The sequence below is a fragment of the Protopterus annectens genome, chromosome 13.part0 (assembly GCF_019279795.1).
Source record: "Protopterus annectens isolate FY-2018-M chromosome 13.part0, PAN1.0, whole genome shotgun sequence".
Classification (NCBI taxonomy): Eukaryota; Metazoa; Chordata; order Ceratodontiformes; family Protopteridae; genus Protopterus; species Protopterus annectens.
Genome location: NC_056747.1, coordinates 726,401,233 through 726,426,253, shown reverse-complemented (window position 1 = coordinate 726,426,253; position 25,021 = coordinate 726,401,233).

Sequence of the window (25,021 nt, the reverse complement as noted above, 5' to 3'; positions counted from 1 at the left end):
TTCACACCACCGTCCCTCTCAGAGGATGCAGACAACTATGCTGAACAGTATGCCATTGCAGGATACAAGCACTTGTACAACTGCATAGACTCACCCATACCCAACAGGACTAAAACCTGCTCCTCAAGGAAACACAAACCTGTTTGGTGGACATCCTCTATCAACACACTTTACAACAAAAGGAAGAAACTGTTGTCCAAGGGTAAAAAGAAAAATTCTAAATTGGAAAAACTCTCTCCTTAGTCTCAACAAGCAAATTAGATCACTAGTGAAAACCTCCAAAGCCAATTATGAATCGAAACTAGCCACCAAAACAAAGGGAAACTACAAAGCCTTCTTCAGTTACATCAAGAACCTCCATGGCAAAGCCCAGGTTTGCTCCAAATTAGTACTTAACATCATCATTTACACTGATCCTGTTGACTTAGCCAAACTGCTAGCAGATAGGTTCACCACAAACTTCACCCCCTGCCCCACAAAGGCCCTTTCGACATCCCGATACTTGTCCTGCACCTCACATCTCCATAGTTCAAGTGTTAAAGGCCCTATCCAAGGCAAAGAACACAGCTTCCATGGGACCTGATAGTATCCCAGGCTGTATTCTGCACCATCCCCAGCAAGAATTGGCTTCGTCATTGAGCACCCTATTCAGCCAAAGCCTAAGTACAGGCTTCATTCCATCAGAGTGGAGAAATGCCATTGTCATCCCCCTTGCACAAAGGTGGTGTCACTACTGACCCTGGAAACTACCGCCCCATTAGCTTGATAAGTCTGATTTGTAAAGCCATGGAGCATATTATTATGGATCTCATAAAGAAGGACACAGGCAATTTCTAAGCACTTGACCACCCAGTTCTGATTCGTCAAGGGCAGATCTTGCCTGTGGAACCTTGCCTGTGGAACCTGGTTGACTTCTTTGAGACCATCACCAAGACACAATCCCCTACTTGGGCATCATTAAAAAGTTAACACAACTTGGCGTAAATCCCTATATCTTCAGGTGGGTGGCCAACTGGCTCACCGACAGGACCCTCAAGGTCAAAACAGGCACCTCCACCTCTGACAGCAGACCAATCACTAGTGAAGTTTCCCAGGATCTGTCCTTGGATCCCTACTGTTTGGCATTTACTTCTCAGAGGTCCAGGCAAAGACAAAAGGCCTGTGGTTGACCAAGTTTGCAGATGCCTGTAAGTTGGGTGCTGTCACTGACTCCCCAAATGATGTTAACATACTGCAAGAGGGTCTCACAGCAACTGACTGGTGCCAAAGTCATGGCCTCAAGGTAAATGCAAAAAAATGTATCATCATACCATTTAGCAGAAACATGACCCCCTACTGATTACCACATCAACAGCAATCCCCTAAACACACAACCTGTGGTGAGAAACCTGGGTACTCAGGTTGATAATCTCATATTTGACCATCCTGTAGTGGCAGTGGTTAGAAAAGCCTTTTACTTGATTCATCTCAAGTAAAGGGATTGAATCCAGAAAAAAGGAGGTTATTACCTCTCTATACTCCTCCCTCATTAGACCAATAATCGGGTATAATGCCCCATTTGGTATGTACCTCTCCAAACATCTGCACCAACTGGAAAGGCCACCGAAATACCTCACAAAGAAAAACCATGGCCACCAACACCTGTCCTATGTGGACACGCTCAAATCACTATCACTCTACTCGGTATTGTACAGATTGCTCAGAGGTGATCTGTGTCTCGAATACAAGGCAATCTCGGACCCTGCCATACTAGAGATGTGCCATATCCGTAAGTCTAACTCTTCGCACATTACCCGCTCAAAAGGCTTGAATCTAATAGGTGACATCAACAAAATATGCTGGAGAGAAAGGTTCGTCTCCCAGAGGCTGCCCCATCTCTGGAATAGACTTCCCATACACGTCAAACAGCATACCTCACTGACCCTCTTCAAGCGCAACTTGATACGTGGATGGGAAACCACAAATTTTTCCCAGGGGGGCCACCTGTGTCCCTCATTGACAAGGGCGACAAGTGCTGATTGAGGTTTCTTTTTGTGGAAAAACTTTTTGCTAAGCTTGTAAGGGACCCAGGGCCATTAGCCTAGTAACCTCCTATGATACTATGTATTGGTCTTTGCAATCACAACTTAGGTATCCACCCAGGTAAGGTAAAAACAACACTGCAAGGCTCGTCTCATTTCTGATAATTATGACGATGAATGTGTTAATCAGAACTCTATCAAGCAAAAATTAGATTAAACATTTAAAATATGTAAGACAAAAATCATTGTTAAGTTTGTTTGCTGATGACCTCTGCTCTTATCACTATTAACCTTTCATTAAGGGGAGTTTACTAAAGCAAAAAGACATTCTTCTCCAGTACTCAACAGGTTAGGTTTTGGGGCCTGTAGTCTTAGGTGGGAGTCAGAAAATTCAAGCTGCAGAAAATGGCAGTGTGCTTTTGGGAAGAGAATGGAAGTATGGATTTGCTGTTTATCAGTAAACTTGTGGTTAAGTAACTGTAAGGAGGCATAATACTGATGAAAAACTACACAGATGGGCCGCTTCATTTAACTGGTGCAAAATCCCAGCTAATGCAAGCAGGTACCTCAGTACACCTGTGCTCCAAGACATGGGGCAGGGGCACACATTCCTTCTCTCTCTCTCTTTTTTTTTTTTAACATTTCTTTACTGGGAAAGTCTGACTTGGAACAAAGCCAATTTTCAGTGGAGGCCTGGGAAGAAAAGTTCCAAACATGTCTTTGTAATGTGGGAGGAAACCGGAGTGCCCGGAGAAAACCCACACAAATGCAGGGAGGACATGCAGACTCTGCACAGAAGGCACTCCAGCTGAGAATCGAACCGGAGAACCTCTTGCTGTGAGGGGACAATGCTATCGCTGCACAACTGTGCCATCCTTGAGAGGAAGGGGAGATAGAAAGTAACTAATGAGAGACTTGCAGAGAGTAGTCATGCTAATAGTGACAAACAACAGGTATTTGCTTTCAGTAAGGCATGTTATCTTTATGTGCTAGAGCTCTGTAGAAAGCAAGATCTAGTACATATTCATTTGGTTTATTATTACTGTCCCTGTAGACCCAGCAAAATCATGCCAAAAATGTATGGAATCTCAGCAGCATACAGTTGCAGGAAGACAGACCTCCTCTCTGCAGACACACCAGTAGAAATCAGTGCAGTAGCACAGTTTAAAAGCTTGATAAAATCAAATTTCCCTAAATACAGCCTGTAAGCTGTCCAACTGTCAAACGTCTTTTTAGGGTAGTATCTTAAAACAGCTTGTTAAGCTATCATTTTTTTATTTGACAGTTTTGTGAAGATAACAAAAGACCCACGACTAAGCCCTTAGGTTCACCAGAAAGCGCAGGTAAGGGAGGGATAAGGCAAAATACAGTATGACCATGACTTGAGTAGTCTGACATATAGTATAGTACCACTTACTTGTACTTAATGGAAGTAGTATTAAGGTCACAGATTGAGATCTAATGAAAAAAGTCCTGTAGGAATCACTAGATGAAAGGCCTTGAATAGGTCAATGAGGACATTGCAGCTGAGAGATTTCCTGTAGTCACATCATAGGTTCATAGGTTTATAGGTTTATACTAGGCTATCTGCCCTAAGGCATTTATAAGCCTAGCCCAAAGTTTTGTGGCTTACGCCACCCCTGATGTTAAAAAATACTGTGCCCATTAGTTTGTTGTGCCTCTGTCCAGCAGTGACACAGAGATGATTCCCGGGGTAAACCTACGATCTCCCATCCACCGGTCAAGATTTCTCTTGAACACGGCCAGCGAGGTGCTCTGCCTCACATGGACCGGGATTTTATTCCACAGCATAGGGAGTCTCTGGGTGACAAATCTATCCCTCCAGCATGTCCTATTTATATCCGTGCTAAGGTTTAAGTCGCTTGCTCTAGTGGATCTGGTAGATTTGGATTTTTTGAGGTGGAGCATGTCCATTAATTCTGGGTTGGACATGGCCTTGTATGTCAGGCACAGGTCACCTCTGAGCAGCCAGTATGCGACTGAATAGAGCTGGAGTTTCTTCAGTCTGGCAGCATATGACAGATTTTGGAGTCCCTTTATCCTTTTGGTGAGGAACTTTTGGGGTCTCTCCAATTTCTGCAGGTGTCGGGTGAGATACATCCCGAATGGGGCATTGTACTCGATCATTGGTCTGATAAGTGAAGAGTACAGGGGAACAATGACTTCACTTGATCTGGATGTGAATCCCTTCATGATCAGGTGGGCAATGTAGAAGGTCTTTCTAACCACTTTAGCAATGTGAGTGTCAAAAGAAAGGCCACTGTCAACCTGGGTCCCCAGGTCCCTGATAACCTCTTCTGTGCTTAATGGATTGCCACCTATATGGTAGCTTGGGGTTACCTTGTTTTTCCCGAAGGGTATGACTATACATTTTTTGGCATTTAACTTCAGGCCATGGCTCTGGCACCAGCTATCAGTTTCCGTGAGACCCCTCTGAAGGATATCTGTGTCCGATGTACTTTCCACTATGGCGCCCAGTTTGCAGTCATCTGCAAACTTTGTCAGCCATAGTCCTCCTATGTTTGCCTGTACTTCTGAGAAGTAGATGCCGAACAACAGGGGGCCAAGGACTGAGCCCTGTGGGACACCACTTGTGAACGGCATGGAGTCTGACATGGCGCCAGCAACTCTAACCCTGTGGGTTCTGTCCTTTAGCCAGTTTGCAACCCATCTCGTGACATATGGGTTTACATTTGAGCTGGTAAGTTTCTCTATAATACCCGACTGGGGTATTCTGTCGAAAGCTTTTGCAAGGTCAAGGTAGGCTGTATGGACTGCCTTTCCCTCATCAATGGCCTTGGTGACTGTTTCGAAGAAGTCGACCAAGTTCAAAAGGCATGATCTGCCCTTGACAAAGCCAAACTGGGTCGGGTCCAATGTCTGCAAGTCCCCTATGTCTTTGTTTATGAGTTCCATTATGATCCTCTCCATAGCTTTGCAGACCAGGCTTGTTAAGCTTATGGGGCGGTAATTACCAGGGTCTGTAGAGGCACCGCCTTTGTGGAGTGGGGCCACAGTTGCCATACGCCACTCCTTGGGCACGTATCCTGTGGTAAGGCTAAGATTAAACAGCTGCCTTATATGCGGGTTTAGTTCCTCATTGAGTTCGTGTAGCACACAGCCAGGGACACCATCCGGTCCCATTGATGCTGTGTTTTTAGCTTTAGAGAGAGCAGCTTTCACCTGCGCATTTGAGATATCCGGGAGGCTACACTCCGCTGGGATAGTTATCTCTCCTTTTGGGGGGGGGGTGAAGTTTGCACTGAACCTGTCTGCCAGTATGTTGGCAATGTCTGTGGGTTCAGTGATTTTTGTATCATTTTGGACTAATTCTGCGCATATCTGGGAGTTTCAAACCCAGGTTTCTAACATAGCTGAAGAAGGCCTTATGATTGTCTTTTGAATCTATGGCAATTTTTCTCTCAAAGTTGGCCTTGGATGATTTTATGAGTGCTCGTATTTTTTTACTAATAATGATCAAGGGTGTCTTCTCTTATGGATTTTGCTCTATCATGTAACAGCTTTCTCCTCTTATTGTAAAGTTTGTTTATGGCTGGGGTCCATCAGACTGGACGTTTGCCCTTGGTGGAAAGAGTCTTGGTTTTATTAGGGATTGCCTGATCCATGCAGTCCTGGAGGTGTTCGTAGAAGGCATTTGTAAGGGCTTCCACAGCTTGGGTTGTGGTTTCCACTGGCTCGGGGGCCTTGAAGAATACCACACCAGTCTTGAGTAGTGTGAAGTTTGCTTTAGAGAAGTTCTTCACTGTGGTCTTTTTTGTTTGGGGTGGGGGCGGGATGTGGATTTCCAGTGAGATAAGTTTGTGATCTGATCTCACCAATGAGGGATATACTTCCGGTGTGGAGCATTTTGTCCCCATGTTTGTGATGATGAGATCTAGTATATTTTCTCCTCTTGTGGGAACAGTGACTAGTTGTTACATGGCATTTGAATTTATGAACTCCAGGAACCTTTGGGCTAGAAAGTTGGGGCTTGAGTAATGTTCCCAGTCTATATTCGGGTAGTTGAAGTCACCCAATATGATGGTGTTTGGAGATACATTTATACCCTCCAGTGTCTTCAGGAAGGCTGTATGGGGTTCCTGAGTTTGAGAGGGTGGCCTGTAGCATGCTATAAATTGTAGAGCAGTTTTGCCTATGGTTAATTGCACCTGGATGGTTTCCGATGCTTCATGCGTTGCCACCAACCTGGAGGTGTGGGTATCCTTGATGAATATGGATACACCCCCTCCTTTTGTGGTGTGGTCTGGGTTTTGGGGTCGGAACGCATGATATGAGGTAAAACCTGATAGTGCCGGGGTGCTCTCAGGAGCCTTGAACCAGGTTTCAGTCACAGCACAGACATCGATGTTCTCCATACTGAGAAGGGCCTCGAGTGCGTGCATTTTGAGATTTAGACTTCTGGCATTGAGCAGCATTACCCTTAGTTTATTCCCATTTTTGTTTTCTAGGGTGGTAGGTTTAGAATTTGAGCCTTGCCTAAAAAAGGCACTATGGGGATGGCAAGAGCCTTAGCCAATATCCGGAATCCCAGGGGTGACAGGTGCAAGCCGTCCCTTGCGAAGCAGCGTGGCTTGTCAAGCATGTCATCCCAGGCAGACAGACACTGGATCCCCTTTGAATGACACCAGAAATTAAGCCAATTGTTAAAGCTGATCATATGTTGTGGCATCATTCTTGGTGAAGGAAGGATACTGCTCAGGGTCAGGGTCATACCTGCCTGGGCTACATAATCAGAGAGCTCCTCTATGTCTCTTTTCATGTAGTCCAGGGAGGTGCGTCTCAGGTCGTTCACACCAGCATGGACAATGACTGTGTCATATTTGTACTTGCTGTGGAGTGACCCGAGTGCTTGTGTTACGTGGCGGATTCTAGCGCCCGATAGGCAGCTTACTGTGACTCTCTCCTTGTTCAGCCTGGTGAGTGGGACGTCAGTGTGTCTGACTATGGAGTCACCTATGACAAGTATGTTTGGTGTTGCATTTGGCCTTGAGGGCTGTGACTGCTTTGCACACTGATTTTGTGGTTTATGTGTTGCCTGTGGTGTGTCATGAGGTGGCAGTTGCTTGGATGTCTGCTTTGGAGGCCTCTGCTGTTTAGGTAAATTTTTGCTCAGAGCCTCCGAGTATGACTTTGTGTGTTTATGTGTTTGATTCATTGTTGTGATAGCTTTATGCGAGACTGGTTTTGTGGTGCGTGTAGTTGCCTTCTCTTCTCCTCCTGTCTGGTCTTGCCAGTCCTGAGTTGAGAGAGCTCAGCCTCCAGTTTGGCTAAATAGCTGCATCTCTCGCAAGTATTTGTGTTATGTGGGAGGAGGAGAGGGTTGTCAGTGTACATGAGGCAATTGTAACATTGCCTCAATATTCCCAAAATCACCAACTGGACAGGAGAGGATGCCAGCATCTGGCCCTTTGACATGCTAGAGAAATTTAGAAGTTAGGGGTGTAACTGAATAAGAGAGGACTTAGTAAGGAAGTGGGTACTCCTGGGGGGGGGGGGTTTGCTAGTGAGGGACTTTGTATAATACAGAAGTGCTAAACCTGAAAAGAAGATGCTTTTAAGACAAGTAAAAGCTTTTAGGAACAAGTGCTGCGCTTTTTAGTTACGGAATATACTGTTTAGATTACTAGTAGAGCAGTTCTAAGGGAAAAAATGAAGAACAGACTTTATGGAGCCAGAAAAAGTTTAACCTTGTTAAACCAGCGCTGCCCGATGCTGATCTAGTGGCAACTCCTCTCTAAATCGTGCTTGATAGCAGGGGCTGGAAAGAGCCAGGAATTGACCCAAAACGGCCAATAAAACTGCAGTTTCAAGTCAGTAACCACTCCCACGGGGGGGCAGGGAAGCAGCTCAATGTTTTTCACTGCCACTGATCAACAGAGACTTTCCTTTAGCCCAAGCAAAAATGGCCTCACAGAAACTTACAAAACAGTTCAAGAACAGCAAGCCTGTAACTTGAACTTTTTTAAATCTCAGAAAAGTGGGGAAAAAAGCAAGATTTTTTTTTTGTTTTTGTTTTTTCAGAGATAGCAGAGGTTCACAAGTATTATCAAGTTATAACAGCGCAGTAAATGACCCCACACAAGAGTGCTAGGTCAAAGACAGAAAATATGCAAGTTTTGAGAAAAAAACGATTTTATGATAGATAATATCCACAAGAGTAAGAGAGCTTGTACTTTGTCTTCTACCAAACCCATGTTAGCAACAGATTAGAAGCAATGATCTTCTAGTGTTATAACAACTGGCAGGCTGATGCCTTTCCAGAATATTAGCTATAGGAGAGAGAGTAGACCAATATATCTGAATGTGTCAGGTGTTTTTTGATGGAACTGTAATAATGCTGGCAAATTTTAAAAGTTCTCTGAAAACACTTGTAGTGAAATATATTTATGATGTGCCATACTGGAAGAGAGCTAAATGTATCACATGCCTTGATGAACTTTGGAAAAAGTCTTCATGAGCCAATGCTGCCATGGTAGGGTACAATTTTGAGCCAACTGTTAACATGAGATAAACTGAAACTCTACTGTGAAGTCAAAGCTAGATTCTTCAAGGGTTTCTGGCTCAGGGTGAAGAGGGCTACTAGATGAATAGGTACAGAAATATTATGAGAACTGTTCTCCAAAAACTTGATCCTTCCTGAAGAAGGGGGAGATTAGCATGGTTTACTTACACCATGTATTGCTTCTACTGCTCATGACTTTTTCAATTCTTTGGATAACCATGGAGTGTAGCATTACTAACACAGTTTAAGATGGGAGACCAGTCATCTTTGGGTAACTCAGAGTGATTGTATTTTTTTTTTATTTGAGGGAATACTAGGTAATGGTTTTGCAAGGGATATGAAGGTGCTTTGCAGGAAGACAGGATCTAAGCAGGCAATAGTTACAAAGCAGATGGGGGCTAATCATAGGTTTGAGAATCTGTTGGGCTAGTTAGTGCAGGACCATTCAAACAGATTACATTGTCCAGGATGTGGATTGAGAGAGGTGAGTTAGTAGAATCCATGGTCTGATAGTGAGGAAAATGGTACAAAGTTACTTTTAAATTTCCTAGTTTAGGTCTCTAATGAGTAGTGAGTTCCTACTAGGAAATTTTCCTAATCCAGTACTATATAGGTTACTTACAAATTGGAGAGAAGTGGAAGGAGGCATGTCTTTCAGCTTCCCCTGTTAGGGGTCATCACAGTGGATCACCACTCCACATGTGCTTCTCCTAAAAGGCACTCTGTGATGACTTAGTTGAGTTCAAGAACTCCAGTATTAGAAAATGATATGAGAGAAGAGCTGATACTGTTACTTAAAAGGATAAGTGATCCTTCCCTAGTTTTGTCCTAGTCTTTAGCTTTGGTAAAGGGGTGATATGACAGAATGCTGAGTGGAAAAAATGTCATTAGGCTTTAACCAAGTTTCAGTAATTCCCACTATGGCAGGTTTACTGATGTTAAGCCATATTTCAAAATCAGCAAGTCTATTTGTACTAATAAGCAATCTTAATAATACAAAAGCTAACAGACCATGGGGGCAGGGAGATGGATGTGTTGTTCAGAGTGCCAAATTCCTGTGCTATAGCAAGCACTGGCCTACTCAGAGAAGTTATTTCCTGCACAGACTAAGTAGAGAAACTGCATTTATTTCATTTTGACAGCCTTCCTCTCATTCCTTTTACTTTTATATATATATATATATATATATATATATATATATATATATATATATATACATACATACACACACACACACATACATATCTACATATGCATATTTACATACATACACACTTTTCCTTGAATTACTACTTTCCTTCATCCGCCTTCTAATGATGATATCATGAATAGGACTTCATCAGCTCAAGATGTCTAATTCAAAGAATGCACAATATAATACTTCTACAAAATTCAGGAGAAAGGTCGTTCACTCCAGAAATTACTCTGCTACAGAGACAAAGCAAAACACTGACTTAGACAAACTCACATAGTACGATACAGCTACTAAGAAATCCTAAAAGTTCAATGCTTTCTTTGTAGCTTCTCTTGTCAAGTTGTTGAGATTTCAGACCTCAATTCATCTTCCACTGTGAAGTTTCCTTCAGGCAAAATTCCAGTGTTAGCTACTGACACATCTTTTACCACTAAATTAGTCTTCTAAATTTCATAGCTGTGAAAATCAGCAACACCATGGGCCCAAACAGCCAACTAGACGTCAGTGAAGCTGAAACAGGTAAACCACTAAGCTAGCATCAACATGGTTTCATCCAGGTAACTAATAACCTCCACAACCCAACCTCACAGTCTCATACATGACCTTTCTCGGAGCCTGTAGGCTAGTGACCACTAGAAGTTCTTATAAACCTTGCTCAGGTCCATCCTGTGATAAACATGAGTAAGATGGTGGGCACTGGCACAACTAAATGCATTCCACTGTATGTATGTTCTGTTAAAGGTGCTTCCAACTTGACCTAAACCCACTGACATTTCATGAGCCAGACAAGGAAATGGGTTAACAGGGCTATTAAAAACAGACAAATTAGCTTTGCATTTCTAGCAGCAGCAAGATTTCAGAGAAGTGCATGTTCTTCCTTCTTTCTAAAGATAAAATAATCTAAAATGCTGCACATCCAGTGAAATACTACTAGCAATAACACTTTGTTTCTATAAGAAAGGCTGCTAGATCTGGCCTTCTAGATATCTCAGTTACATAGTTTTGTATAATGCTAATTTTACATCTTTCAAATCATCTTCCTAATAACCTTTGACATGACAAACATCTGATATGGAGATGAGAGCAGCTGACATTCTATGTGAAGTTGATTTACAAATTAGTTAAGCTGTTGTAGGCTTACACAAACAACAAACTGAAAGAATTATATATTACAATTAATGTTAATGCTTTGGTATCAAGCAATAGTAGGAATTTTTCAAGCACACATATGCCAAGATGATAAAAATAACTGTGATGATTATTTCTGCAATGGCAAAGTATTATCTAACAACTGTTAAAAACAAGCTTCATAATGCTACACCATTTTTTTTTACGTCTTGTTTCTTTCTCCACACTGCTTGCCAGTGATCAGCACTCTAATAGCTTGCCTGGCCCAGTCATCCCTCATGGGTGAAAGCCAGCTGCAGGAGCGGTCATGCAGGTAGCCATCAGGCGGTTTCTGGCCAAGTCTCTAACCTCGCCCCCTAAGCCGGGGGCTATGTAACCCATATCACTGCGGGAGCTACAGCACCTTCCCAAGAAAACGCACATTCCTGTGCACCTACAATTAAGGCCACTGCTGTACAGTGGCTTGGTGAACTGAATACATTTCATTACATGCCATCAGGCCATATTAGGATTTGCCATCCCTCATGTTATGGAATGTGTCAAATCACAGCCTGCCCCCCCCCCCCTCCAGACAACCAGTTCCAACAGCTGCCTGGGTTGCTAAACATACCCAGATCACCTGGGCCATAGTTAAGAATCCACTGCTCTACTCTACTTTACAGCACTTTAGCTTTTATCAGCACTGTTATGTTTAAAGTTAACTACTCATTTAAAGAATTGTTTGTAGACCATCAGGAAAGATGTAGGAATATTTTGAAGATATTTTCATTACAATTACGTTTTATTTTGATGATATGAATTGCTTAATTATTTCTATTTTGTTTCCTTGCTGTATTCAATAGCATGAATATTTTTTTTTAAAATGTAAAGAAAGAAAGTAAAAAAATTCTCGTTATTTTATGTTTTTAATCTGTGGTGCAACATAGAAAGGAAGTGGAGACGTTTGTTATTTTATCGAAGCTGTCTCAATCTTACATCTCTACTTCTATTATGATTTTTAAGAGATCTGATTGTTAAAAATTAGGTTATCTTACAGATTTTTTCCCTTTTAAACTGCAGAAAAAGTGCTTGAGTACTGTGAATTAAAGCTTGCATCCCCACATCACTGCATTTTGGCCTGAGGCATTCTCAGCTTAGCTTGTTCAAGGTGTCAAGCTGTCCTGTCTACTTAAGCAATGCAGTGTAACAAGGTGTGTGAGGACAGGCAGGGTAGCATTACAAGTTGTGTTACATTTCCCAATTTTCTCCATAACAAAAGCCATCCTTATAGCACATGCTATAGCACAATTAAGCATGCATTACAGACTCTCTTGTTCTTGCCTGCGTATCTCCATGAAACTAGCATCTTCCACAGGTTGAACACAACACTAATACACTCTTAAAATGGAATATGTTTAAAAAAGGAAAGAAAGCAAAAAAAATAAATAAATTCCAGGCTAGACTCGTTTGACGGACTGTCCTAGAGGATAAATGCCATTATAACAAAAAAACAGAAATGCAAACTGAAAACATATTTTATGAATAATTATGACATTGATAGTGAAGTCTGAAAAGCCATAATTATTCAAACACAATATGAAATGTGTAATTTCTCAATAACTGTTACACTATTACTCTTCACAGAATGTAGATTTTTTTGGTTATTTTATGTGATTTTAATCCCTGGTGTAACATAGAAAGAAAGTGGAGACGCTTCTTATTTTATGGAAGCTGCTCTACTTCTCTTGTGATTTTTGAGCGATTTGATGGTTAAAAATCAGGTTATCTTACAGACTTTTCCCTTTTAAACTGAAGAAAAGTGCTTGAGTACTGTGAATTTCAGCTAGCACCCCCACATCACTGCATTTTGGCCCGAGGCATTCTCAGCTTAGTTTGTTCAAGGTGTTAAGCTGTCCTGTATACTTAAGCAATGCAGTGTAACAAGCCGTGTGAGACAGTCAGGGTAGCATTACAAGGTTGCTGCATTTTCCAATTTTCTTCATAACAAAGGCCGTCCTTATATTACAGTACATGCTGTAGTAGTACAATTAAGCATCCATTACAGACTCTTGCTCTTGCCTGCTTATCTCCATGAAGCTAGCATCTTCCACAGGTTGAACACAATAATAATCTTCTTCTTTCGGCTTTTCCCGGTTAGGGGTCGCCATGATTGGCAGTGGAGTTTTATGGTATCGAGTTGCCAGCCCAACGCCCAACCTTCCACGAAGGCACACACACACACACACACACACTCATGCCTAGGGCCAATTTAGAGTGTCCAATCCACCTGCAGCATGTCTTTGGGATGTGGGAGGAAACCGGAGCACCTGGCAGAAACCCACGCAGCCACAGGGAGGACATGCAGACTCCGCACAGAAAGCAGCCCATCTGAGAATCAAACTGGAGAACCTCTTGCTGTGAGGCAGCAACGCTAACTGCTACACCACCGTGGCCACCCGTTGAACACAATAATAATAATACACTTTTAAATTGGAATAGCTCACCTCACAAGAGGACACACTATGACAGCTAGAAAGGCTAAGTTCTACCATCAGATTTGTTGCCAGACTTCATAAATAAGTTCACAGTCCTAGCACGTACATGGATCATAGATTTTATTGTGCTTTTATTGTGTATACATCTATGTTTTTTTGTTTCCGCTACAACACTGTTTTGTTCTCTATCTCATTTTTCTGTGTTACAGTGAAGTACTTGAAAACTGTATGTCCTGTGATTTTACATCTAAAGTGTCTGTTGTAAAGGGTTTACTGTTAAAGTAGATCAGAGACTGTGTTCTCCTCCAACAGCAAGAAGTTCAGGTTCAAACTAAAGGAAGGCAAGTTATTCTTTAGCAAAGCTACTGTACGACACTGTTTGTCTTACCTTTTCCTTGGGACTGTCCCTCAGAACCTTCTATAGTCTATACTGATGTACTTGTAGTTTACTAAGAAAAAGTATTCTTTTTATTAATATTAAATATGCATGATTTGCCTTTGTTTTGTCTAATAAATGGAAATAAAGACGTTCTGATGGTGTCTAGTGGCTAGTGCGTGGTCTACATATCTATAACAAAGGATCATTTCAGGCCAAGCAACCTTTTCCTATCGGACCAGGAGTACAAACCTTTGTACCTCTCAAAATTTGTCACTTGACGAAGCATAGGTAAAACCACTAATCATTTATCTGGAAGGTTAACCCAGGATAGGGGCAATGCTGCACCTCAAAAAACTTGATACTGCTGAATAACGACATGTCAACAAGCTCAGTCGAAGTAGGTTCATAAGAGGTTACAACCAACTGGGGGTTAGGGAAGGCAGTCTCCACAGCAGCCATTTAACTGATTTCTATACAGGCCAGCCTAAAAAGACTCTGCAGATCAAAGCGAACTGTCAGGGATTTTGTGTGTAGCTCAAAAAAAAAAAAAAAAAATGCAGCCCAGGGCGTGACCATTGGCACAGTACATTCACTGTGGAGCTGCAGATCTACAGAAAGCAGAAGTGAATGTATGCATGGTCTTCCGTATTGTTTTCCTTAGTTCACACAAAAAAAGGGAGATGGTAATCCAGTTCTGTAGTATACTGATAACAGCAGTGCTCCATCACAATCTTTTACTCAAATTGATGGGTACTAGTGTTGACTCAAATGTTTGTGTTAATTTCCAACGTATTTCTGAAGGTGGATGATGGAGAAGAGGATGTTTTCAGAAGCTATCTAACTATATCCTCAGTGGCATTCCCAGGGCGTTCAGTGCCAAGTCCTCCTCTTTACAGTACCTTTAATGCTAACCATCACCTTAGTTGTTATAAAAAGAATCAGTCTCTTAGACATCCAATCTTAGTAAGCCAGAAATGAATCTGCCAGCTCCATGGGATACAAGGATGAAGTCTTGCCTATGGTGCAGGCAACTTGATTTCAAATAGTGGCCAAGACATCTGTAGAGTTGGCCACGGAGGATGGGAGTGAGTGGCTGCTGCCCATTCAACCATTCTGTGGGGAAGAGATGTCACTTTGGCTTGCAACAAGGGTGAGACCTAGCGGTAGCACTGAGCATCACCTAGTGGAGTTTAAGTCTGCCAAGCCTGGCTGCAACAATCCATTCACGCCAAGGAGAATTCAACAGGCAAAAGCCTGCTTCCCCTCAGGAGGCAGTGATGGCAGAGTCTGAAGGAGATGCAGGACCAATAAGGTGCTCCTTCAGGACCAGCAAACTGGCCCATTCTCGCCAGAAAGAAGAAAGTCAATCAGGATTTCGGAGCAAGACAAAATGGGCCCTAAAACTCTCACCTTGCTCAAGAATGCAATGGGCCAAATGGGTGCCAGTAATGGAGTCATCAGGTGAGGTCCAGGGGGGAAGGGGGTGCAAAACAAATCTAGAAATGCTTCCTAAAGACTTTGATGCTACATCCTAGCAGGCATGCATCTGGGGAATTATCAACCAGCCACTTAAAATGTATTGTTCTTTGTGCAATCCATAACAACATCAAGTACCTGTATTTCTTTGGAGACCATCTAATCAAAATCATTAAAGATAAGGTTTGGTTGGTCCATGCAAACCAGTTTGAAGCACCTCATTCCATACGTAACAGCAGTCAGCTCATCCTGTAATCACACACCGTTTTCTGTTTGTCTGTCTGTCTTATTTCGCTATAGAGAAATAGTGTGGCAACAGGGGCGGCTGCATAAGGTGAAAGCTGTTAGGGAGCACACTTGAAAACTGCCAGTGTCGCAAGAGTACCAGCATTGTTTTTTGAAGACACTAAGTTATTGCAGTCACATAAATGAGTGCCAGTACTACATTTTCAGTTACAGCTGAAGCACTGAGTATATGGTGATTTAACTGTAGCAAGATACTTGCTATACCTGTAGCAAGCAACTTGCTACAGTTTCAAAGAGCAGCTTTTTTTTATTCCTCAGTTTGGATTGGGGGGGTGCTAGTTCAGGAAACTGCACAGGGCTACAGATGAGCTATGGTTCTGTGTACATAACAGGTAACTGTTTAGTCCTTGTTTGGAGTACTATGCCAACTTTAGAGGCCATGCTTTGCAAAGGACATCACATTCCAGTAAAAAGAAAAATATGCAGCCAACAAAATGGTCTCAGAGATGTAGACTCACTCATGTGGTCAATGCCTACATTCCCTAGAGATTAAGGATCACTTATATGGCCAATGACTGCAGTCCCTAGAGATGACGAATTGTTCATACGGCCAATGACTACAATCCCAAGAGATGAATTGTGCATATGACCTGTGACTGGAGTCCCTAGAAATAAAGAACCTCTCATGTGGTCAGTTAATGGAGTTCCTAGAGATGGAGAATCTCTTATCTGGCCAGTGACTGCAGTCCCTTCGGCCTTCGCCTATTTCTTCTGAAACAACACATGAACAGAAGTGGCATAACTGAAACCTTGAAATATATTCCGATTAATAGGAATAACAAAAGCCTGACTTTTTCAAAGGAAAAATGCAGTCATGCAAAGTCATCCTATTCTGCTTACAAGAACAATAATCATGCAATGGCACTCTCTTTCCAGGAAACTGCCACACTACATACAGCAGACTCCTTTACACTGGGATAAGAAACAGTTACAATAAGAGGAAGGGAAATCCCCAACAAACAAATTTTGTCTAACTAGCACAGTACAAGGCACCCTACTGAGTGAATGATACAATTCCCAGATCACAGAAAGACTAGTGAGGCAAAAGGCTATGTGTTCTGAATCCCCCTATAAATATGACGGATTATTCAGATCCTGAAAAACATGCTAGCACCAGTCTGTGCTCCAGGTAGCAGTACCATCAGAAACCTCCAGAGGTGAGCCGAACGGTGGATTTGTAGCATAGTAAAATGCAAATAGCTTATGTTAAAGTTGTCACGGTGTAGTTTCTATAAAGGTAAGCTATAATATTCCACAAAAAAATGATTTAGTTGCTAGTAAGCATAACTTTGTTTTAGGCACATACATCCTTGTTTACAAAGACCAGGGCTGGAAAGTTACTACCTGGCATAAAATGGAATCATACTCAGATGTTCATAATGCCACTTGTTTATAGTTTACCTTAACCACAGTAGTATACTGCATACCTATTAACTGAACAGATTTTTGTCTTATACTTTTGATTTCTTCTTCACAAAATTTTTTGTTTTTCTGACAATTCAGTGAGGACTGAAGTAACTAAACAGTGACAGATATTTGAGTTTTAGAGTTCATACGCTTCATAAAATGCATGCTAATGCAAGAACTGTTATTCTGTCAAATTTCGAAGTTTATAAGAACAATATTTAAAATCTGTCCCTATTTTGGGCCTTTATTCCTCATTATTTTTGCTTTGTCAAGATTTCTTTTGCTGCAAGATTGAGAGGTATGCTATACTGTTATTTAATTTGATCTCAAGAATTCAGTTCTCTTTTTCATTCTCAGTGAAATGTTTACAACATGATTTAACATTCTTCTGATCAGTAGAGGGGATGATCATGAAGACTAATGTGTGGATGACGATGTCTTTGCATCCTTTTATTCTTTTATATGTTTTGTTTTACTGCATTTTAGATGGAGGAAAGTGTTACTGTAATTATGTACTTTGATAACTTTAGTTTGTTCTATAAAACTGAATAGAATTAAATAAAAAAAAAATACTCAATGTAGAAGGAAAAAAAAAAACAAGATTCTGTCAGTGCCAAAAATTTTCAATTGTGCTTCACACCCACAGACCTCATAAATGCTTACCCATGCACGTAAGAAATGAATTAGCAATGCATGTCAATGTATGAAATGTAATTTTCTGCACTGGTGATTGTTTTTCCATGCATTTCTGATTCTTCACTTTTTCGCAGTTATTTATTCCATCCTATCTATGCTACTGCTACCTTCATCTCCTATTACTGATGTAGGCTTTAAGATGTGTAAACATGTTTAATATCTTCTTCTGTACTGACCTTCTCTGCTACAGTATACACTCTGTGCTGCTTCTTGAAGTGCTATATTATTTCCATATTTCCTATGATTCAGTACTGGGTACTAGATTTTGCAATAACTTTCTACCAGTGACAACAGTATGAATTTCTTTTTAGATGCATAGCTGTCAAATGTTTGGCATAACGGTAAGATTTCTGCCCTCAAATTTAATGTTGTCCCTCCTAGATCTAGTGATTTTCTTCATAAAGCAAGAAATGTTTAAAGGTACATGCATAATTCAATAAGTAAATTAAACTTATACAAATATTCCTTATCAGTAACCATACAGGGACGAGTATCTGAAGAGCTTCCATTCTGAAAAATAAGAAGCTCCTCTTATTAATCCCCGGCTATGATGTTTAACAGCCACTGCTATGATTATGATTGAAAAGAGGCTGAGAGGTACGTGCAGATGTACTCACATTATAATGTACACCATCTAATAACATGTTTTTTTATCTTGTACTTGATAAATGCTACTTGAAAGCAGGTATTGTCTGGATCATGCAATGTACTTACCTAGTTAAAAGGCAAACGTACTGCATACAGTAACACAGTTTACAATTCATTAATTAGCTGCACTTATCTTGTGTTGCTTTAGTAATCTAGTCTATCTGACCTTGTGTATATGAGAGGATAACAAGTCATAAATGCATTTAAATGCATTTTTTCCTAAAAAAACACATTTCATTTATACCTTTTTCTGCTGGTGCACAGATAATCAAACATGGCGCTTACTGTGAATAAACCACTCACACAGAGCAATGAGGCTCATACTCACTGACATTCCTTTCAAGCACCACGCCAAAGGGATTTCACCCTTCCTTCATACTTTACCTGCCTTCCCATTCTATACTCATGTGGTATAATATAGTTTGCCTCCTTGTCACTAAGGATTACAAGGATGCATGTGCCATTTTTCACATTCAAACACTCTTACAGGCCTTTTCCCTGTGCAGACTTTCCCTAGGCATCAAATTAGTCTGCTCAATAGAACCTCCCACTTATTAACCTTGATGTGCCCTATACGCAGGTGGCTTTGCATTTGCAACTGGTCTCACCAATATCAGTGACATTATGTTCTGTCTGCCTTTTGATTTTAAAAGGTTTAACACCTGGCTGACAGAACCAAATGATGGACAATACCTTCAAGACCAAGGTAATACTACTGACTCAATGCAGGCTTAGTAATTCAGTCGGTCGCTGTCTAATGCACATTCCTGCTGAGGTTGATGTACAATACAAACTCGGTGCAGCAGTAACTTCTGAGATGTCTCTGAATTATGGAATGTCTAACAGAATAAAATCACTGTGATCATTAGCTTTAACAACACTTCTTGTCTCCACTGCTCATTCTTCTTAGATAAACCAGTGGTTTCTGTGAGCTGTCCTAAGGCAACATTCCATTGTTTCTGTTTTATGCCACAAACTAGCATAACTACACCTTCCCTCTAACAAAATATCACAAGAAATACACACATTCCTTTGAAATAAATCAGTCTTTCTCATTCAGAAACAAAACTCCATTCTACTATTTTTTTTAATCTTGATTGGCAATGGTAAATACTAATTTGCACTTATGTTTTTTTTCTCTCTCTCTCTGTACATGGCTGCATGAACAGTGTCCTTTGGATTATGTCTTTCATAGTGACTGCTGCTTTTCACTGTTGTTTAACTTATGACACCTTAAGCCTTGCCTGATCTGGCCTGTTGGATAAGTAGGCCACATATACAAGACCTGCATTAGTTCAACAGTGTAAAATGAAAGTCTTAAAGTTGAAGCCTACCGCCAGAACCACAGCTAAATTATCTGGCACCCTGTACAGTTCCCCTCAACTCTATCTTGAAAAGCATAAAACACTCACTTGCATATTCATCACCACATACACACTAACTCTGCAACACACACACTACAAAATACACATCCTAAGTTACAATACAAAACCTCACTTACCATCACACACAAAAGAAGACTCGAGAAGTCGATGTCCAACATCTCCTACTGTTGATCAAAATATATTTTTATTTAAAGTGACAGTGGTATACTCTGCTACCAAGACATGCTTTTGATGGAGTACACAGTATCCATCCAAAGTGCTCTTCATCTGCTTTTTAAAATGTTATTAGTGAAGCAACTCTGATAATTAATACTCTTCCTGTCTTTCCTAAATCTCCTTTTGTTTACTTTTTTCATTAAACACGAGAACTTGTCACTGTCCCAGTCTATCTCTCCTTATTTTTTAGAAGACATTACAGTCGGTAAGGCAATGGACTGTTAAGCTAAACACCTGTGTGTAAATTTCATCCGCCACTTCTATAAAGTAGAAGTCCTAAGGTAACTGACCCAGCCTCTGCTACAAGGTCACCCTTGTTAAATTGGAGGCCTCTGACATTGGAGTGCCTACATGATTCACAAAATTAAAATTATCTGCTCAGAATACTGTACTGAAAATTATTATTCTGAGTATTTAAGTGCCCTGATGTTCTGGTACATATAAATAATGCTTTGTTACTTCTGCTGTAGGTAAATTGCTCTTCACTCCTACTTCAGATATTAAAACAGGCAGATCCTGATAAGCATACCAACTCAAAATTAGAGTCACTAAATAAATAGACAAAATATACTAAATAAATAAATATATGTGCCAAACAAATATCCAATAATCCTAAAATGAGAACTCAAAAAGCAATTACAACAGCTATGTATTTAAACAAGCAGACAGTATCAACTATGCACACCATGATAGTGAAACTAACAGTGCTAATATACAGGAAGGCTACAATTAAGGTTATCAATGTCTAAAACAAAGACTGGTTGATTAAATGATTACTTTAAGTCTTGGTTTATAACCTTTGAACCAAGGCACATTTTCAAAAGAAACACATTACACAATGAATTCAGTCCAGTACAATGGTGCTGTAGACTAAGCTCCATTCTACACTGCTGGTGACCTGCAGTCAGTCTTCAATCAATGTCAGAACACTGGCCAGGGACAGGAGAAGTAATTGTGTTGTAACTGCTGACTCACTTTTTTTTTTTTTACTTGCTCCCTACTCACACATAACCATCACTTCACACCCCTAAGGATTCTCCACTGACCCATTATGTATGTAAGTATGCATGCATTTGTTTATTTATTTATTTATTTTTTTAACAGTTTGTTAACCAGGTAGTTGGGCAACCGTGACCCAGTCCATAGTTTTCTAGGCAGGTGATACAAACATGTTAACAGGTTTATTATACCATGATCCCCCCAAAACGTGCACGCTGATTGGCCAGCGTGCCCATTGTAAATCGAGTTATACTAATGGAAAAAGGTCCGGTCGCCCGGACTTTTTTCCATTAGTATAACTCGTTTTAAACACTGTTCGCTATGTTAATGGGTTTAACATAGAGACAGCTTTAAAATAAGCAACGGAGATCTCCGTTGCTTATTTTAGCTGTCTCGCCATGTTAAACCCATTTAACATAGCGAGGCAGTGTTGTTAACGGAGAAAGCAAGATCTCCGTTGCTTTTTAATCGCTATGTTAAATGAGTTTAACATAGCGAGACAGTTTAAAATAAGCAACGGAGATGTCCGTTGCTTATTTTAACTGTCTCGCCATGTTAAACTCATTTAACATAGCGAGATTGAAAAGCAACGGAGATCTTGCTTTCTCCGTTGCTTTTGCACAACTCTGATGTACCGCGCAGGCGCGCAGTACATCAGAACTGCCGGATGCCAGACATCTGCGGAAGGGCAGTAAACAGGCATTATACTATGCCATTATTTAAGAAAAGTAACAGTTTCTTTTCTTAAATAATGTCATATATAATAACCACTTCTGGTGGGTAATGCTAAATTTACCACGGTTGGCTGTTTGGTCCTCGGGCTCCTGGGACCAAACCACGCCAACCGTGGGTAAATTTAGCATTACCCACACCCAGGCGTGGGTTATTGCTATATTACATTGCAGCTTTCAGACTATCCATTCCTCACAGGGTAAAAGTATAACACTAGTAGGGGTTCTGCTATCCATGCTGAGGTAAGGTGGTTTCTGTTTTAGATCTACTGTTGCTCCACACACATGCCCAACTGACAATTCGCATCTATATTATCTTATCGAAGTTTCAGAATATCTAGTCTGATATGGTTGTCACTATATCATCGAATTCTGAAACACTGAAAGATAAAAAAAAAAATGCCTAAAAACAAAAATAAAAACTTACCTTTGCAAGTAGGGGGGCAAGCCCCCCTGCACCCCTCATGTGGGGGGCTGCACTCCCACACCCCCCTACTTAAATATACCAACTCTGAGACCGCACTACATTGAACTAAACGGAAATCTCCCCTTACAGAGAAATCCGCTTAAACGTTCGATGTTTTTTGCTTTCGCTAATCTGGTGCCGACAATATCAGCTTCGATACTGTCGGCCTTCGACAACGTGAAGTAGACCCGACAATTCTGCTTTGTGCATGCAGCAGGCATTGCACAGGACTGCTATTCAGTTCCACAAGTGATGTAAATCCACAGACTCCCTAGCTTCCCTTAAAGCAAATACTTCCATTGGCTCTCCAGTCCTCAAAGGGGAACTTAAACTGAACATGTGCCCCCCGCCCCAGCAGGGCTGAGTGGACTCAGTTCCTTTATTCTTTTTCTCCATTCCTCCTAATCAGCTCTTCCAGTGTTACGGCTTCTATCAATTAAGGGCTGCATGGCCTAAAATGTATTCCTTTATGCCATGAAGATGACAATACTGGCTTACCTTTTCTGGGGAAGACAGGGAGTTTAACTATGCTGTTTTGCCATATCATCATCATCATCATCAACCCCCTTCTTCCCATTTTTACATGGGTCAGGGTGTCCTGTTAATTGTCGCCATCTCTCGCAATTCAATGCCACACTCCTGCCTTCTTCAACACTCATGCCTGACTGTCACAGATCTTCTTCACACAGTCCATCCACCTCTTTGTTGGATGCCCTCGTTTCCTCTTACCTTTTTCCTGTCTGTCCCAAATCTTCTTCATCAGATTGTCTTCTGCTTTTCTGCACATGTGCCTGAACCACTGTAATCTGTTCTCTTTGATCTTTTCTGCAATTGGAGCTACTTTAGCTTCTGCACTTATGTCCTCATTTCTTCATCTGTCCTACAGTGTGCATCCCACCACCATTCTCAGGCACTTCATTTCCATCACCTCTATCTTTCTCATATGCTCTGCCTTTACTGCTTAGGTTTCTGTGCCATGCAGTAGTATTGGTCACACCACTGTTATGTACACCTTACTTTTTACCTTCTTTGGCATTCTTCTGTCATACATTACACCTGATACTATATGCCAATTGGCTGCAGCCCCTCTGATTCTAGCTTTGACCTCTTCATTCAGACTTCCCTTCTCCTCAACCACCCTCCCAGATATCTGAAGCTGTCAACCTGTTTCACCATTTTCCCTTCTATGTTAATTCTCAGCTTCTTCTGATTTCCCCAATTTGCTGTCATTAGCACTGCCTTATCTGTACTTAGTTTCATCCCATGTGCCTTCAGTTATGCATCACATTCCCCTATCCTTTGCTAAAGTTCTTGCTCAGAGTTTGCCTGTAATGTCACTTCATCTGCATACAGCAACTTTATTGATCTGTCCCCTCCGACCTGTTTGCTTATGTAGTTCTTCACCAGTATGAACAGCAGTGGGCTGAGAGTTGAACCCTGTTGCACAACAATCCCACTGGGAACCCTTCTGTGAGACCAAACACCGTTCATACTCGAGTCATTGGGTCCTTGTACATAGCCTGCACCAATTCTACCAATGTTTCTGAGACTTCAAACCACCACAGTACTGCCCAAATAAGCTTTCTTGGACCTTATCATACACTTCCTCAAACTCTAGGAATGCCCAGATAAACTACTTCCAACATCTCTAGCTTCTTCTCAACTATCTGTCTCACTGCAAACATCGGGTCAGTTGTGCTGCATCCTGATCTGAATCTGAACTGCTCAACTCCCATCTTACTTTCTACTCTTATGAGTACTCATTTATCAATCAACCTCTCCAGAAATTTCATGCAGTGTGACAGCAGTTTGATACCTCTGTACTGCCCAAAGTTGTGGATGTCCCCTTTGTTCTTGTAGGCTGGCATGAGTATGCTTATTCTGCAGTCATCTGGGATACGCCTTTCTCTCCACACTGCTATGAGTACCCTCAGGAGCCATTTCTCCCCTATCTCACCATCATCATATCTGCTGTGACCTCATCTGAGCCTGCTGCTTTCTCCGACTTCATTTTTTAGCACTATTCTTACTTCTTCTAGGGTGGGCACCTCTTCTTCTCTCATTGTACGCAGAACAGCTTTTGTGGGGTTTTCTTCACTCAGAAACTGCTGAAAGTACTCCTTACATCTGCCTTTGATATCCTGTGACTGGTGAGCAGATTGTTGCTGGCATCCTTTATGAAGGGTGTCTGACTATCTTCTTCTTCTTTCTATCTTTGTCTTGCAACCCGATATAATCTCTTTGTGCCACCTATTGAGTCACTTTCCAGAAGCTGGTAGAGTGCCTCTGATGCCCTATTCTTTGCTATTGCAACTCCTTTCTTAGCTTCTTTGTTAGCCAACCAGTATTCCATCCTAGCCTGGTCCATCTTTTTATCTCCCACTTTTTCCAGTACTCCTTTTTTCTTTTGATGACTTCCTGGACTTCAGTGTTCCACCACCAGGTTTCCTTATGTACCTTATTTCCATACCTGGCTCAGCCACATTATCTGTTCTGTAGTCCTCACACATGCTGCTTTAAGGTGAGGCCATTCTTCTTCAACTCCATCTATTTCCTCTTCTTCTTGGGGAGCTAGAGCCCTGAGTAATTCCTTGAACTGTTGTTCTTTCTCTCCAGTCAGCTTCCAGGTCTTCAACCTTGTCTCTATTGACCTTAGAGCCTTCTCTGACCATTGCTTGCAGCTGGTTGTGGCAACCAGTAGTTTATGCTGTGGGCCAACTGTTTCACTGGGGATGATTTTGCAATCACTGAATCTATGCCAGTGCCCTTTCCTTACTAGCAGGAAGTTGGTCACTCTTGTATGTGATCTTGTGACTGTCACTCTTTCTGAACCATGTGTTGGCTACTATCAAGCCATCTACAATGGCTCTCCTCCTTTATTTCTGTTGCCCCACCCATGTGGACCCAGGCAGTCCTCATATCCTGTTCTGTCTATCCCGATATGTGCATT